We start from the raw sequence: 15,511 nt of genomic DNA on the forward strand, positions 1-15,511 counted from the left end.
CCTTGACCCACTTGATCATGATGAATAATACTCTTTTTTTTTTTTTTTAAAGATTTATTTTTATTTATTTATTTCCCCTCCCCTCCCCCGGTTGTCTGTTTTCTGTGTCTTTTTGCTGCGTCTTGTTTCTTGTTTCTTTGTCCGCTTCTGTTGTCGGCAGCGGCACGGGAAGTGTGGGCGGCGCCATTCCTGGGCAGGCTGCTCCCTCCTTCGCGCTGGGCGGCTCTCCTTATGGGTGCACTCCTTGTGCGTGGGGCTCCCCTACGCGGGGGACACCCTGCATGGCGCGGCACTCCTTGCGCGCATCAGCACTGCGCATGGGCCAGCTCCACACGGGTCAAGGAGGCCCGGGGCTTGAACCGCGGGCCTCCCATGTGGTAGACGGACGCCCTAACCACTGGGCCAAAGTCCGTTTCCCGATGAATAATACTCTTAATGTTTGTTGGATTTGATTAGCAAGTATTTTGTTGAGGTTTTTACATATCTATTCATTAAAGAAATGGATCTGTAAGTTTCTTCTATCATAATATTGTTACCTGGCTTTGGTATTAGGATGATTGTGGCTCCATAGAAAGAGTTTGGTAGCACTACTTCTTGTTCAATTTTTTGGAAAAGCTTGAGTAAGATTGGTATTAAATCTGTTTTGAATGGTTGGTAGTGCTCACCTGTGAAACAATCTGGTCCTGGGCTTTTCATTTGGGAGTGTTGTTTGATGACTGCTTGTGATTATTTGTTGTGGTCTTCTAGTTCTTCTAGGGTCAGTGTAGGTTGTTTTTATATTCCTAGCAATTTTTCCATTTCATCTACATTGTCTAGTTTATTGGTTTACAGTTGTTCATAGTATCCTCATATGATCTCTTTTATTGCTGTGGTGTCAGCAGTAATGTACGCATTTTCATTTTTCATTATTTGCATCTTCTCTTTTTTTGTCAGTCTAGCTAAGAGTTTTTTGACTTATTTAATCTTATCAAAGAACCAACACTTGGTTTAGTTAATTCTCTCTCTTGCTTTTTTGTTCTTGATTTAATTTGTTACTACTCTGTCTTTGTTATTTCATTTCTTCTATTTGCTTTGGGAATAGTTTGCTGTTCTTTTCTAGTTCCTCCACTGTAGTTAGGTCACTGATTTTAGCTCTTTCTTCTTTTTTAATGTAAGCATTGAGGACTATAAATTCCTTCTCATTACTGCCTTCATTGCATCCCATAGGTTCTGATGTGTTATGTTCTTGTTTTCATTTGTCTTTAGATATTTACTAATTTCTCTCACAATTTCTTCTTTGACCTACTGATTATTTAAGAGTGTGTTGTTTAACCTCCATATATTTGTGAATTTTCCCTTTTTCTGCCTCTTGATGATTTTCAACTTTATTCCATTATGATCAGAGGAAGTACTTTGTATAATTTTGATCTTGTTGAATTTATTAAGATCTGCTTTGTAACCCAACATATTTTCTATCCTGGAGAAAGATCCATGAGTACTTCAGAAGAATGTATATCTTGCTGTTTTAGGGTGCAAAGTTTTGTATTTGCCTATTAGGTGTAGTCCATTTATCATATTATCCTAGCTCACTGTTTCTTTACTGATCCTCTGTCCAAATGTTTTATCTAATGCTGAGAGTGGTGTATTGAAGTCTCCAACTATTATTGTAGAGACTTCTCTTTCTCCCTTAAGTTTTGCCAGTGTTTGCATCATGTAATTTGGGGCATCCAGTTTAGGTGTATAAATTTATGGTTACTATTTCTTCCTACCTTTTATTAATATATAATGTCCTTCATGGTCTCTAATAACAGTTTTGCTTTTAAAGTCTACTTCATCTGATGTAAGTATAGCTACTCCAGCTTTTTGTTGTTGTTGTTACTGTATTTGTGGAATATCTTTTATCAGCCTTTCATTTTCAACCCATTGGTATCCTTGGGTCTAAGGTGAGTCTCTTATAGACAGCATATAGATGGCTCATATTTTCTTTTCCATTCTGCCAGTCTGTGTCTTTTTATTAGGGAGTTTAATCCATTAACATTCAATATTATTACTGTGTTACTTCACCCATTTTGACCTTTGCATTTCTTCTGTCACATTTTAGTTTTACCACTTCTTTTCAGTTTTAGTTACTTTAACAGATATAGTTTTCATTTCTAGACTCTTCCAAACCTGTCTCTCCTTTCTTTCCTTTTCAGGCTGTAGTACTCACTACATTTAGTATTTCCTGCAAAGCCTATCTCTTGGCTCCAAACTCTGTTTTTGTTTATCCGTGAATATTTTAAGCAAGCCCTTGTTTTTGGAAGATAATCTTTCCAGATATAAGATTCTTTTTTGGCAATTTTTCTCTTGCAGAATCTTAAATATATCATACCGCTGCCTTCTTGCCTCCATGGTTTCTTATAAGAAATTAGCCTTTAATCTTATTGGGTATCTCTTTTATGTTATGCATCACATTTCTCTGGCTGCTCTCAGAATTCTGTCTTTGGCCTTTGACATTCTTATTAGTAGGTGTCACATATTTGGTCTATTCAGATTTATTTGGAAGGGAGTAAGTTGTACTTTTTGGGCATGGATATCTATGTCCTTCAATTGATTGGGAAATTTTCTACCATTATTTCTTCAATATTCCTTCTGCTCCTTTTCCCTTCTCTTTTCTGTCTGGTACCTCCATGGCATATATGTTTGCACATCTCTTGCTGTCTTTTAGTTCCCTGAGACCCTGTTCAATGTTTTCCATTCTTTTCTTCATCCTTTCTTTGTATGTTCACTTTTGGAGGCCAAGTTTTCATGCTCACCAATCCTTTCTTCTGCCTCCTCAAAACTGCTCTTACATGCCTCTAGTGTATTTTTCCCCCTTCATTCCCATATCTATGTATGCTTTCAAATTCTTCTTTGTGTTCACCCACAGTTTTCTTAATATGCTTAATCTCCTTGGCCATCTCATTGAATTTATTAAGGAGTCTTTTGAACATCTATGATAAGTTTTCTCAACTCCTTTATGTCATCTGGAAGCTTATCTTATTCATTTGAGTGGTCCATATCTTCCTTTTCTTGGTATGGGTTGTAATTTTTTGTTGTTGGTGTCTTGGCATCTGGCTTACTAGATGTATTTTTCTTGGCAAGGTTTCTCTCTTATTTTAAGGCTTTCTTGCCATCTCTGCCTTGCTGGTTATGTAGTAGGAGGTAAGGATGTAGTTGTTACTGTAAGTTGTGGAGGCTGAAGCTGCCCACAGTGTCCCAGGGACTGATAAGCTTCTCCCACCTTTCTCCTCTACCAGGTTCAGGGAAAGAGCCACAGCCATGTGTAATAAGCCATGTTGTGCATGCCAAGACTATTTGTAGTTGCCCACAGGGACTGGTGAAGTTTCATTCTCCTTCCTCCCTTCCTGGGGCAAAAATGGAGCTGCAGGTGTGGGCACCAATCTATAGTGTGCAGGTCCAAAATGACCATAGTTGCCCAGGTAAACTGATGTAGCACTGGCCCCCTCCTCTCCTTCAAGTGAGGGGACAGACCCTTTAGAGTGCCCAACAATCTAATACATGAGACCTGAATGCACCTGTGGTTGCCCTGAGGGACTGCAGAAGTACTGTCTCTTCTGCCTTTATGTGGGGGGTGATAGAACCACAGGCACCCAAAAATTCAGTCTATATAGGCTGAAAGTACCTGTCATTGCCTGGAAAAGCTAAGGAAAACACCAGAAGGGTGTTTTCACCTAATAGGTGAACACCTAATAGGACAGAAGGGATTCTGTTCTATTAGGGAATGAGGGTGGTTCCACCGGTACCTACCATCTAATCTGGTACAGGCTGAAGTACCTACCATTGCCTAGAAATGCTAATGAAACACAGCTCCCCTTCTTCCTACTTGAGGGTGATGATGGAGCTACAGATGTCCATCTTTTCAGTGTGTTGGACTGAAAGCACCTGTAGTTACCCAGAGAGGCTGGGGAATCACCACCTCCCTCTTGTCCTATTGGGGATGGGGATGAAACCACAGACAGCCAACAGTCAAGTTCATGCAGACCAAAAGCACCTGCAGTTGCCCAGATAGGCTGAGGAAACACTAGCCCCTCCTATTCTATGTGGGGAATGGTGGGGGTGGAATTGAAGCCACTCAACAAACCAGTTCATGCAGGCCTAAAGAATCTATAGTTGCCCAGAAAGGCTGATGAAACACATCTCCCCTTCTATCCTACTGGGAGTGGGGATGAATCCTCAGGTGTCTGACTATTCAGTCTGTGCTGACTGAAAGTGCCTGCAGTTATTCCAAGAGGCTGGTGCAGGACCTGCCAGCCTCCTTCCTGCCAGATGTGGGGCTGGAGCTGAGGCTAGAGCTGCATTCCAATCTGGGTGGAAAGAAGCCAGTCCCTACCTTCACTGTGATTTTCAGTCATCCCTGATTCCCTTCATATCAGGGGTAGAGTTAAAATGTCAGCTACTTGCCTCTTTCTGGCTTGGACAGCTTCAAACTTTAGCTGTTGTTAGGACTGTACTTCATCCAGCTGAATTTACCAATCAGTAGCTGAAGTCAGTGGCCAGCTGTCTCTTCCTTCCCTGTTTTGGGGAAAATGGAGCTTCCATCTCCAGCCATGAACTAGCTCCCAAGGTGACTAGCTCCCAAGGTGACTCCAGCCATGAACTAGCTCCCAAGGTGCCAATGAAAGATGCCCACTGGCTGCTGTGGCAAGGAGTACTCTACTCATGACATTTCATTGCAGATGGGCAGTCTCCTCTTTCCATTCTTTCAAGGATGTTGCAGGATGCTCCTCTGGTCTCCTGGACTACTCAAACAAGTGCTTTAGATAGCTCTGGATGATTACTAACTGCCCTGTAGGATGAGTTGGTTCTTGGAGTCCCTTACTCAGCTGCCATCTTGCCCTCCTTCTTACACTTTAATTTTTGACTCCCTATTAAAATGCAATATATTTTAGATATCAATATACCAAGATTGCTCTTAATATCTGTGTTATTTATGTTAATGATACCTGTTACAATAGATATACTCATTTTCAAAGATGTGACACAATAAAAATTAATTTCTTATACACATATTAAACCAAGATGGGTGTTCCTTGTGGGGGGCAGGGTTGAGCAATGTATTTCTTCCTTGTCTTGTTTAGGGGTTAAGTCTATTTCTAAACTGTAGGTTCACTATCTCCTAGCTCAGAGTGGATAAGCTAGGCATGAGTTTGAAATCCCACCCACAACCTGTTTTCATAGTTTGCGAGGTAAGAATGCTTGAAAATATTTCAAAAGAAGAATAATGTTTTTAAAAGATATTTAGATTACATAAAAGTTACATAAAATTTGTAGGGGATTCCCATATGCCCCACTCCCCACACTGCCACATTTACCCACATTAACATCCTTCATTATTGTAGTAATTTTTTTGTCCTGTGAAAATTTATTTCAGTGTCCATAAATGAAAAATTTTGGAACACAGCCATGGTCATTTGTTTACATATTTTCTTTGGCTGTTTCGTGACATGTTAGTGGTGAATACTTACAAAAGAGACCTTTGTTTCTAAGTCTAAAATATTTACTATTTTGCCTTTATAGAAAATTTCCCAACCTCTCTCACTAAGCCTTAGAATACCCACATCTTGCCAGTGGTAATGAAAAGACCATGGAAAAGTCATCCCTGTATCTTAAATGCCTTGACCTCAACGTAACACACTTCACTGTTGTTACATTCCACTGACAAAAAATAATAATAGCATGGCCAGTCCTAAATGTAATTGGAAATAGGGATACCAGGAAATTTCATTTGTGCATGGGCAGTCACTTACCAGTAACAATTTCATACTGTGAAAGTGGATCTGGGAATCTTGGAGAAAAGCTAAATATACTGCTATGGAGAGCCACGAAAGCATTTATTTGCATATACATAATATAGCCACCTTCTTTCCAAAGTAGACAATTTAAATTTCTATATAAAATTTAGCATCCTTAGGTGATATATATATGAGCTGTCAGGATAGCCATATGTGAAGTGTCCATTCAGAAATGGAAACTGGCAAAATAGTGGCAACTGATAAATAGCGGTGAGGAAATCCTGCTGCGCAGGCATTGTGAAAATCCCTTGCCAAAACTATACAGGTAATTCCTTAACTAGACACTGATTTTGTTCTTTATCAAGATGCGCTTCATACACTGTTTTCTAAGGTTTCTGATTCTGGTGGGAGCGCCTTTGCTCAATACCTTCCATGACCAAACCCAATGTAGGAATTGCAGAGTATGCCTTTCTTGTAGATTTCATTCCTTTCACACTAACACTAGTTTTGGGGACCAAGGATCGTTTGAAGGATTGAAAGGCTTAATCCAGATTCTAAATTGTATTGCAGTCCAATTTCCTAAAAAATGTAGTGACCTGTAGTCTGTTTCATCCTGTCAATGTCATGTTCTCAAGCCCATTTCTTTTTCCAGGGCATAATTCTCAGGCTTATCCTTTCTTTCTTATTGTAATCTTTATTGTATTGTATTGTCCTGCTTTGCATTTATTGTCTTTATTGTATTCTTTCTTCTTTATTATATTGTATATTCTCAAATTAATGGCAGGTACCTTGAAACAATAAACCTTGCTCATGTGGGTGTGGCTTCATCTTTCATTCTTTGGAGTCAAGATCAATTGGTTTTAAATTTGTAAATTGTTTACGTAAGTTTATTTTTTGCTCATAAACCAGCCAAGGCTTGTCATAGCTCATCTTTTTCTTGTGATACTTTGCTAAATACATTATGTGACAGCTAGAATGCACGAAAATTCTGGTCTTCCTTCCTTCCTTCCTTCCTTCCTTCCTTCCTTCCTTCCTCCCTCCCTCCCTCCTTCCTTCCTTTTCCTTTCTTCCTTTCTCTTAATCATTCCACAATATTTACTGAGTAGTTACTTTGTACCAGGTCTCAATGAACACCCCTCCAAACCAAGGACTTCATTCCTGAAGCTCTTTGTAGTAATAAAGATGAAAACTCTGTTTTCCAAATATCCTGCACTTAGTGGGCTAAATCATGGTCCCAAGATATGTCCACATCCTAATCTCCAGAATTTGTGAATATTACCTTATATGGCAAAAGATGTGATTTCGTTAAGGATATTGAGAGGAAGAGCTCATCCTGGTAAATCCTCAATGCAGCCACATGCATCTTTATAAGAGAGAGGCAGTGGGAGTTTGCCACAGACACACAGAGGAGAAAGTGATTGAAGATGGAGCAGAGCAATGTGGCCACAAACAAGAGGCTGCCTACAATTGGAAGAGGAAAGGAGCAGATTCTGTCTAGAGCCCCCAGAAGGAGTACAGTCCTGCAGGCACCTTGATTTCAGCCCTGTGGGTCTGATTTTGTATTTCTGGCCTTTAGAACTCTGAGAGATAGAGAGAAAACAAAAAAGTCTGTTGTGTTAAGCCACCAAGTGTGTAGTAATATACTACAGAAAATACAGGAAACTAACATTTTCCCCAAACTCCAAAAATCTATTTCTAGAAGCATGAGCGAGCCAAAGAAAACTCAGGGATGTGATTATGCAACTTGCACCTTGGGCAGAATATCTGCTATGGTGACTCCAGAGATTGCTGTAGCCGAGTCCCGTTTCTATACCACTCCGCGCTGTGATTAAAATGACCTATGTTACCACCCAGCTGATTTCTGCTTACTTGTGAGTAAAGGACTCCATGGAGGTTAGAAGTATTTTTAGTCCACAGGAAGTAAGTCTTTGCTCTAAATTGCGCCACTATCTACCAAATTTGAGAGTTAGGAGAAATAGTAGAGAGAAGGAAGGAGTGATTTTAGGACAGAGACATGTCTCCTAATGGTTCAGCAGATGTCACAGGGGTAAGGCAGACACTCAGAAGAGCAGGAGTATGGGCTGGTTGAAATGGAAAAGGTAGCCATATGGGTGGTAGTTGTAAGAGAAATGGCAAGCAATATTAAATGATTACCAAGGGAGCATGTGTAGAGACAAACTGGTGGTGGAAGTGTGCTCAGGAAGTCATAAATACTTTCTAGAAGAAATGGCATCAGAATTGAGACCATAATTTCCTGTTGTTAAGTCAAACTAGTGTGTGGTATTTGTGGCTGGGAAACTAAGACACTATTTTGAAAGGCTTTTCCGATAATCTTTTATATGTGGTGGTGCAGGTTATTGAGATAACTTTTATTAGAGAACATTTCTTATCTGGAAAACCTAATTGGGAAGGCGGACTTGGCCCATTGGTTCGGGCATCCGTCTACCACATGGGAGGTCCACGGTTCAAACCCTGGGCCTCCTTGACCCGTGTGGAGCTGGCCCATGTGCAGTGCTGATGCACACAAGGAGTGCCCTGCCACACAGGGGTGTCCCCCGCGTAGGGGAGCCCCGCGCAAGGAGTGCGCCCCATAAGGAGAGCCGCCTAGCGCGAAGGAAAGTGCAGCCTGCCCAGGAATGGTACTGCACACACAGAGAGCTGACACAACAAGATGATGCAACAAAAAGAAACACAGATTCCCGAGCTACTGAAAACAACAGAAGCAGACAAAGAATACGACGTAGCAAATAGACACAGAGAACAGACAACCGGGGCGTGGAAGGGGAAATAAATAAATAAATAATTAAATAAATCTTAAAAAGAAAACCTAATTCTATTATTTTTGACACCATGGAGAGTTAACACATCACATGCTTGCTTACAAGTACACTCCTTCAGAAAATAAAATAAAAAAAAAATACTTGTCAGAAAATACTATGGAGTTAAGAATTAAAGACTTTCTTTTAAATTTTACTGTAGGAGTGGAGGCATAGTGAATCTTTTGTACCCTTACTCATTTTTCTCAGTCCATAAATCAGACTCAAGAAAAACATGGTGGGCTTCTTTCTTATTTCTTTAACTTTCCTTTTCCAATGCAGCAGTAAGCAAAGAAACAGCCAATAATATTGACTTTAATGGAAATAAGCTTGTAGGAAAAAAGCTCCAAGTTTTCCCCTGCTGAACTCTGGATGACCTTTAGTGACTTTTTTAATATAAAGTGAATAATTAATTGTTAAATGCTCCTGCAAAACTGTCAGGTCTATTTGTTGAATATAGTTAAAAATGTTTCCTTCTGTTTAACAAAACATACACAAATGAAAATAAGTTTTAATAATCAAAACATATTTTGATATATAAAATATATTTTGAATGGTCAAACAAGAGATTCCCTGTCCCTTGGTAAATGTTGAATTATTAGTCATTTTCTTTTAGGTAGAATATCTTTTTCCTTTTTTAGTTGCATATCTGTCACTGTTATTTTAAGAATGTGAATACATGGTGCCAAATATAGAATCTCCTTGATCTTTGAGAATCACATATTTTTGTGAATTTAGATCTTGGTTCATACTTTGCTCAGTGCTAATCCTATAGAACTAAGGTTAAAATAATAACCTATTAAAGGATGAAAGCCTGCTTTAAATATAAATATTAATAAGTGAAAAACTGAGGTATTTCCTCATTCTTATTTTAAATATATAAGTTAAGCTTAGCAACCACTGTCATATGCTCATATCTGGAATCAAAGTATATCTGTCAATATAAATTAAACCATGGCAATTCATTACTTAAATTAATCTTTGCATCGATGCCTTAAATCAGAATCCTATATGTGATACTGAATTATTTGTTTCACTGTATGTAAATTTAAGGTTGAATTCGCCAGATATATTCGCTATACAACTCTTGGTGGGGATGGTGGAAAATATTTTTTTAAGTAAAAATTTGAGTTAGGGGTATTGTCATTTGACCTCTTAAGTAAAACTGATTTAGAAATTTGTGAAACATGTGAATGTGGTTTTCCATAACTTTGATAACTTTGTATGAACATTATAGCAGAAATTGCATAAATGGTAAAATGAAAAGGGACACATCATAAACTAGAATACACATGGAAATCTAACCTTGAATTTGTATAAATACTTGACTCAGTTACTAAAATATTGTTTATGTAACTATTTTATTACCTTCAGAGAGAAAAATCAAGTGTCTAACACTTCTTCCCATGAATAAAAACACGCACAGCGAAGCTGGCAGCCGGGCAGATAGCGAAGGTTGCCGCTTGCCGTCCGCGGTCTCCGGGTCCCGCGTAGCCCGCCCAGGGCCTGGCAGAAGCCGGGACCACGGACCTTCAAACCCCGCGTCTAACTCTGCCCACGAAGGCAGGCTGCAGCTGCTCCCGAAGCTGCTGAGCGGCCAGAGCCGTTTAGAAGTGACGCGCGAGGTGCCAGCGGGGCCACCAGCGCGTGTGGGGTACCTGGTGGTCTCTGCGGCGCGGGCCTGGAGGCCGGGGGTCCGGTGCTCTTGGATGGGGAGACGGAGGGCGCACCCAGCCGAAGGCCGCCTCCACCACCGCCGCCAGGCCGTGGTGCAGGGCCTCAGGGAACCGCCACGCGCACCACCTGGACTCCACGCGCGCCGCCTGCTTCGAGGAGTCCGCGGAAGTGGCGCGCTACCTGGTCGGCGAGCAGCAGATCCACCTGGAGGTCGCCAACCATCTCGGGGACACGTGAGCTCCTGCTGCAAGGGCCACCGCGAGATCGTTTGCTACGGGCGGGGACAGCGTGCCCAGGTGAACCCCCGGCGCCGCGCCAAGGACAGCACGGCCCGGCACGACTGCGCCGGTTCCGGCGCCCTGGAGAACCCGCAGTTCCTGCTTGGCTGCAAGGCCGGCGTGGAGTGCGATGGCTACGGCAGGACCCCACTCCTGGCAGCCAGTGTCACGAGCCACACCAGTGTCCTGGAGTATCTCATCCGGTATCTCATTCCCTGGGGAAGAGGCAAGGCCAGGTCTACGGGGAAGGCTTCTGCCAGCCATGGATGCGCGCGGCTCCTGGAGAACGGTTGCACCCGCTACTCCCCGGAGGAACCAACGCGAATCTTACAAAAGCTGCTGTCCCACAAGCAGGAAAGCTGCACTGGACACCTTGGAATTGCTGGCTGTCACATCAATGGATTAGAATAACCAGGCAATGGGGGCGCTCAAACACTGACGGCAGGCAATGGAGCTGTCCCAACAGGGGCCAGTGTCTGCCCAAGCCAGAGCCTCAGCAGCTGGTCCTGCCTATGACTGTTGTAGGGCTGTGAACCCCACCCGAGGAACTGCAGGCGCTTATCACCGACACAAAGGATATGCGAAGGCATTCCTGGGCCCCTCTCACCCAGACACTTCCTATTAATAGTATATCCATTACCCAGACGCCTTGTACGCAACTTGGGAAATTTCGAGCTTTGCAGCCCCTTGGAAGCCCTGGACATGCAAAAGAACAGCCTGGAGCCTTTGAGTCTCATGGCCACCAGCAGTTTCCTCTCCTTTGCTGAACTCTTGTCTTATGCGCTGCAGGACCGGGTGGTGAAGGGCAGTCTGGGCACCTACTTTGGCTTCACGGATCTCAAAGGGGTGCTCAGCAAGGGGTTTCTGGAGGTGGAGTAGGCCCTACAGCTCCCCAAGGAGCTCGGTACCTTGTCCAGTTCACCAAGGCCTAGGCCATCATTCTCCCCTTGCTCTGCCTATGGCAGAAAGTGGAATGCACCCCAGTCAGGAGCATCTAAAGCACCAGACCATTCGCAGGCTGCTAAAGTGTGTCCCCTGTGGCAAGAGTGGTTTCACCCCTAAGCACATGGTCGTGGACAAGCACTTTTCAAGCACACCTAATCTTGGGCCACTACTCAGTGGGCAGATTCCCCTCCCTCCACCTGGTCAAAATGCTGCGTGTCTGCGGGCTGACCCTCGCAGCAGGAACTCTGCACTTAGCAGCCCAGAACAACTTCTCAGCAATCGTGAATGCCCTTAAAGATGCCATGTGCACACAGACAACACCCATGCCTTCAAGAAAATGGCCTATGAGCTGCTGAACGAGAAGCTCCTGGCCAAAAGCATGGTGTAGCCCTTGGAATATGTGACGCTCCAGTGTTTTGCCACTCCAGCACTGAACAAGAATAAGATAACCTACAAGAGCTAGAGGCGGTCATCCAACTGCAGTCACACCCTCAGCTTTTCCCTTCTCCTTCTGAGGGGCGGGGCGAGTGGGAGGGTGCATAGCAGACACCCGTTCTTGCCTTCTCTTGGTGAGTGCTTCTGGGGGCACTCAACAGGAGAGGGGCTCTCCTGCCTTCCTACCCCTTTCACCTCTTCAGAGAGAGGAAAGGAGTTGTAGCCTGTTGATAGTAAAAGCCTTGGGATTGTGTCCTGGGAAAACGTTTTCTAAGAGCCCATCCATCTTTCCTCAACTGGGGAAAGACACAAGCCCCTCCACACTGCCACTGCCTAAGTTTCCAAGGTCTTTGCCTTCTTCCCTAGAGGCAGAGTGATGGAAGCCATTGCCTTCTTTCCCCTCTGGAAATACAGGAGGAAGTTGAGAATTGGGTCCATCTTTCTTCGCCCTACACATGGCTGGATAAATCTTGCGTGGTAGGACTGTGAGTCCCCAAGGTTGGAAGTATGAATCTCTAGAAGCAAGAGCACTTTTCTTTTCTTCCAGCACCATCACACCCTCCTCCCACAGTGGGCAATGGAGCCATAGCCTCGCAGCAGGTTGTGTGGGCTCTGAGCAGGGCAGCCTGCCTGCTACTTCGATAGCCTGCTGTTGGTTTGGTGTCTTGTTTACTTAGCAAGATGGCAGGTTACAAGAATGCACAGGAGTCTGGGATTTTGCCACTGGTTGGTAAGAATGTTGCTTGTAGGTCGTGCATGTCATGCTTGAGGTGGAACTTGGGTGACTGTATGGTTTTTTCTGTTTGAAAACAAAAAAACCTTCACTCTTTGGCGTTTTGCTTGGGCTTCCCAAATTCCCCTTCTTGTTAGAGACCTCTTTTTTTCCTAATAAAAATCAGGTCAAGGGCCAAAGGAGCTAGTTCGACAAACATTTTCCGACAGCAAGAAATACCATGGTTTGGGTTTGTTTTTTCCTCGGTTCTGAGTTAAAATTTCAGGCCACTTCAGCTTCACAGGTCCACATGCAAAGTTGTGATCTGTGTCCTCCACAAGTGGCTTGAGACACTTGTTCAGCTGTTGGGAGAACCTCAATCCAGATTTTCCTGAGAAAAGCCCCAGAGCACTATTAAGTCAATGAGGCAACTAGATAAGACAGGGAGAAGTTGTCTGTTAAGGTTTGTACAAAAGTCATGGTTATTCATGACTCAGGATAAAATTCTGCTGCCAGAGAATCGGGCACAGGGAGATTTTTCTTGGGGGCGATCCCATATAGGCCATAGCAGGCAAAAGATGCCTGACCAGTCTGATGAGTATGTAGCAGGAAGGAAGGGTAAGTTTTGGAGAGCAGAATTCCAACACCACACCACAGCCCTCTGCAGCCTCCTCTTGTAGCTTTGGACCCAGACCAGGTGGCAGGAGCTAAGCAGGTGACTGACGTTTGCCGCTTTAAGGAAACTAGGTCTTGTTGTTTGGCTTTACAGTGGTTAGTTAGGAAATGGTTTCTTTACAAGACAAATCTTACCTTCTGTCAAGGTGGGAAATGCAGTTACTAAGGCCCTTCCAAAGCATGGAATGAAGAAATGAGGCAGTTTAAGTTCTGGGTCTCAGCACTGATATTTTAATCATTAAAAAGGAAATGTTTTTTAAAAAAAACAGCTATTACTAAGAAAATGGTTTATTAGGTCAGATTATCAATTCTCATCTTGTTGACTTATATTTTCCTGGAAGTAGATTTAGGGACATTTCTAGTCCATAACACATCTAACAGTTCTTTGTATCTTGTACCATCAAGTGTCTTTGCAGTTTAAATGAAGATGTTAATAATTAAAACAATATTAAGACTTAAATATGTGGAAACCGTAAGAACCTAGATCACTACAATGTGAATTTGATATCATCTACATTTTAATTCTTCATAGCAGTTTTATTCTACCAATCAAAGATGAGATTGGAGAGAAGAGTCTAAATATGCAGTACCATTATTTGTAATATCTATTTTTGAAATTTTAAAATTGTTTATTGATGCCCTCTACAATTATAAGTATGCACACCATTTAATGGAAATCATTTATTTTACAGAATACATTATTCAAATATTATTATAACTCGTCCATGATTCAAAATCTCTCAATAATAATGTAACTTCAGAATAAATTCAATGAAACAGTCTTTTATAAAACATCAGCTTCACTAAATGATTTGGTTGTAAATTCTTTGTTCCAAACACAGATCCTTGAAATAAATCTAGTTTCAATTGTATTTTTCCAAACTAATGAAATAACTGTGCAAACTTAAGATCTGTTCAAAGAAAGTGTTTCACATTGTAAATTCTATACTTTTTAAACCTCTAAATTCTAATGTTCAATTTTATTACTCATAAACGCTCTAAATCACTAATTGCTTCAGTTTCTTGGTAACAATGCATTATAGCAGTAGTTGGTAAAAATACTTCATGAGGAAAATTTTTAATTGCAACCAGTTTTTAAAATGTATTCAAGTTTTGTTATGAGTACTTCTGAAAAATACATTTTATTAATTATTCCCACCACTATATTTTGAAATGTGTCTAGAAGTGGGTTTCTTGTGTAGCCTCTCCTAAAATATATAAAACAAGAAAGTTTTCTGACCATATTGCAGAATAGCTATGCCACGTTATATAATATTTTTGTTTGATAGCCACATTTTAACCATGTTTTCAACTACAAATAAGGGAGTTTGTATTTTTAAAATATGCATTTTACTTAAAAATTTATTTATGTTTTTGTGTTTCAGTGCCCAAATTACTCCCATGCAGAATTCAGTAATCAAAAGAAGCAAATAGTAGCCACTTTTATTAAGTTTCATACAGGGCTTTCCAATTTTCATATAATTTTGTCTCCCTAAAAGATAATTTGCTGCACCCTGCTAATACCTTCTGTCTTTTCCTAAGGCCCACAGCAAAAAGTAGCCTTGTTTCCTGAAGAGTTATGGTCAGTAGGGTGGAAATCTTGACTTGGCTGTTGTGTCTTTAGGAAGAATTCCTTCACAGTTCTGGCAGAACTTAAAAATTGACTGCCTAAAGGAAAATGAATATATTGGGTAGACAAAACATACATAATGTTACCATCGGTTGAGATGGCTGCAGAATATCACCCTTCATTTGAATGCCAGAATTTTAAAATTAAATTACAACCAAATTCTTATGTTGAAGAAAAGGCATTGCAAATTAAGTTAGTATTGGTGCATTCAAAATAAGCACAGAAACTACACCTGAAAAATTAAAACTTACACACAAACTGTTCCCTCCTAAAATACACTATAAATCAATTGACATTTTATGCTGTTTGCATATTTTATATAGAAATATGCATTCATTTACAGTTACATATTATACATTTTTAATTATTATAAATATTATTTATTGGCATTGTAATACAAGTATGATTTGATTCTTATGTATTCTATCATGGAAATCATGCTTTGATAAACAGAACCTCTATTTCATTAGTTATCCCATGAAGGCCTCCCTCCAAGTCTTTCATATGCTACTTTCAGATAGTGAAGATTTCAATTTCAACATTTCCCAGCAGTATCTGGACCCACTCAACCTCATCCTCTTCCCCATATT

General features: G+C 41.3%; 1 protein-coding gene and 1 pseudogene across 4 annotated transcripts in view; both read left to right on the plus strand.

Annotated features, from left to right (window-relative positions):
• The window catches only part of SPOCK3 (SPARC (osteonectin), cwcv and kazal like domains proteoglycan 3), a 542,360-nt gene that overhangs the window by 359,425 nt on the left and 167,424 nt on the right, over positions 1-15,511 (plus strand). The gene's annotated exons all lie outside the window — the stretch shown is intronic.
• LOC139439046 (protein fem-1 homolog A-like) lies at positions 9,976-11,932 on the plus strand (annotated as a pseudogene).

Source organism: Dasypus novemcinctus, chromosome 1 (genome assembly GCF_030445035.2).
Source record: "Dasypus novemcinctus isolate mDasNov1 chromosome 1, mDasNov1.1.hap2, whole genome shotgun sequence".
Taxonomy (NCBI): domain Eukaryota; kingdom Metazoa; phylum Chordata; class Mammalia; order Cingulata; family Dasypodidae; genus Dasypus; species Dasypus novemcinctus.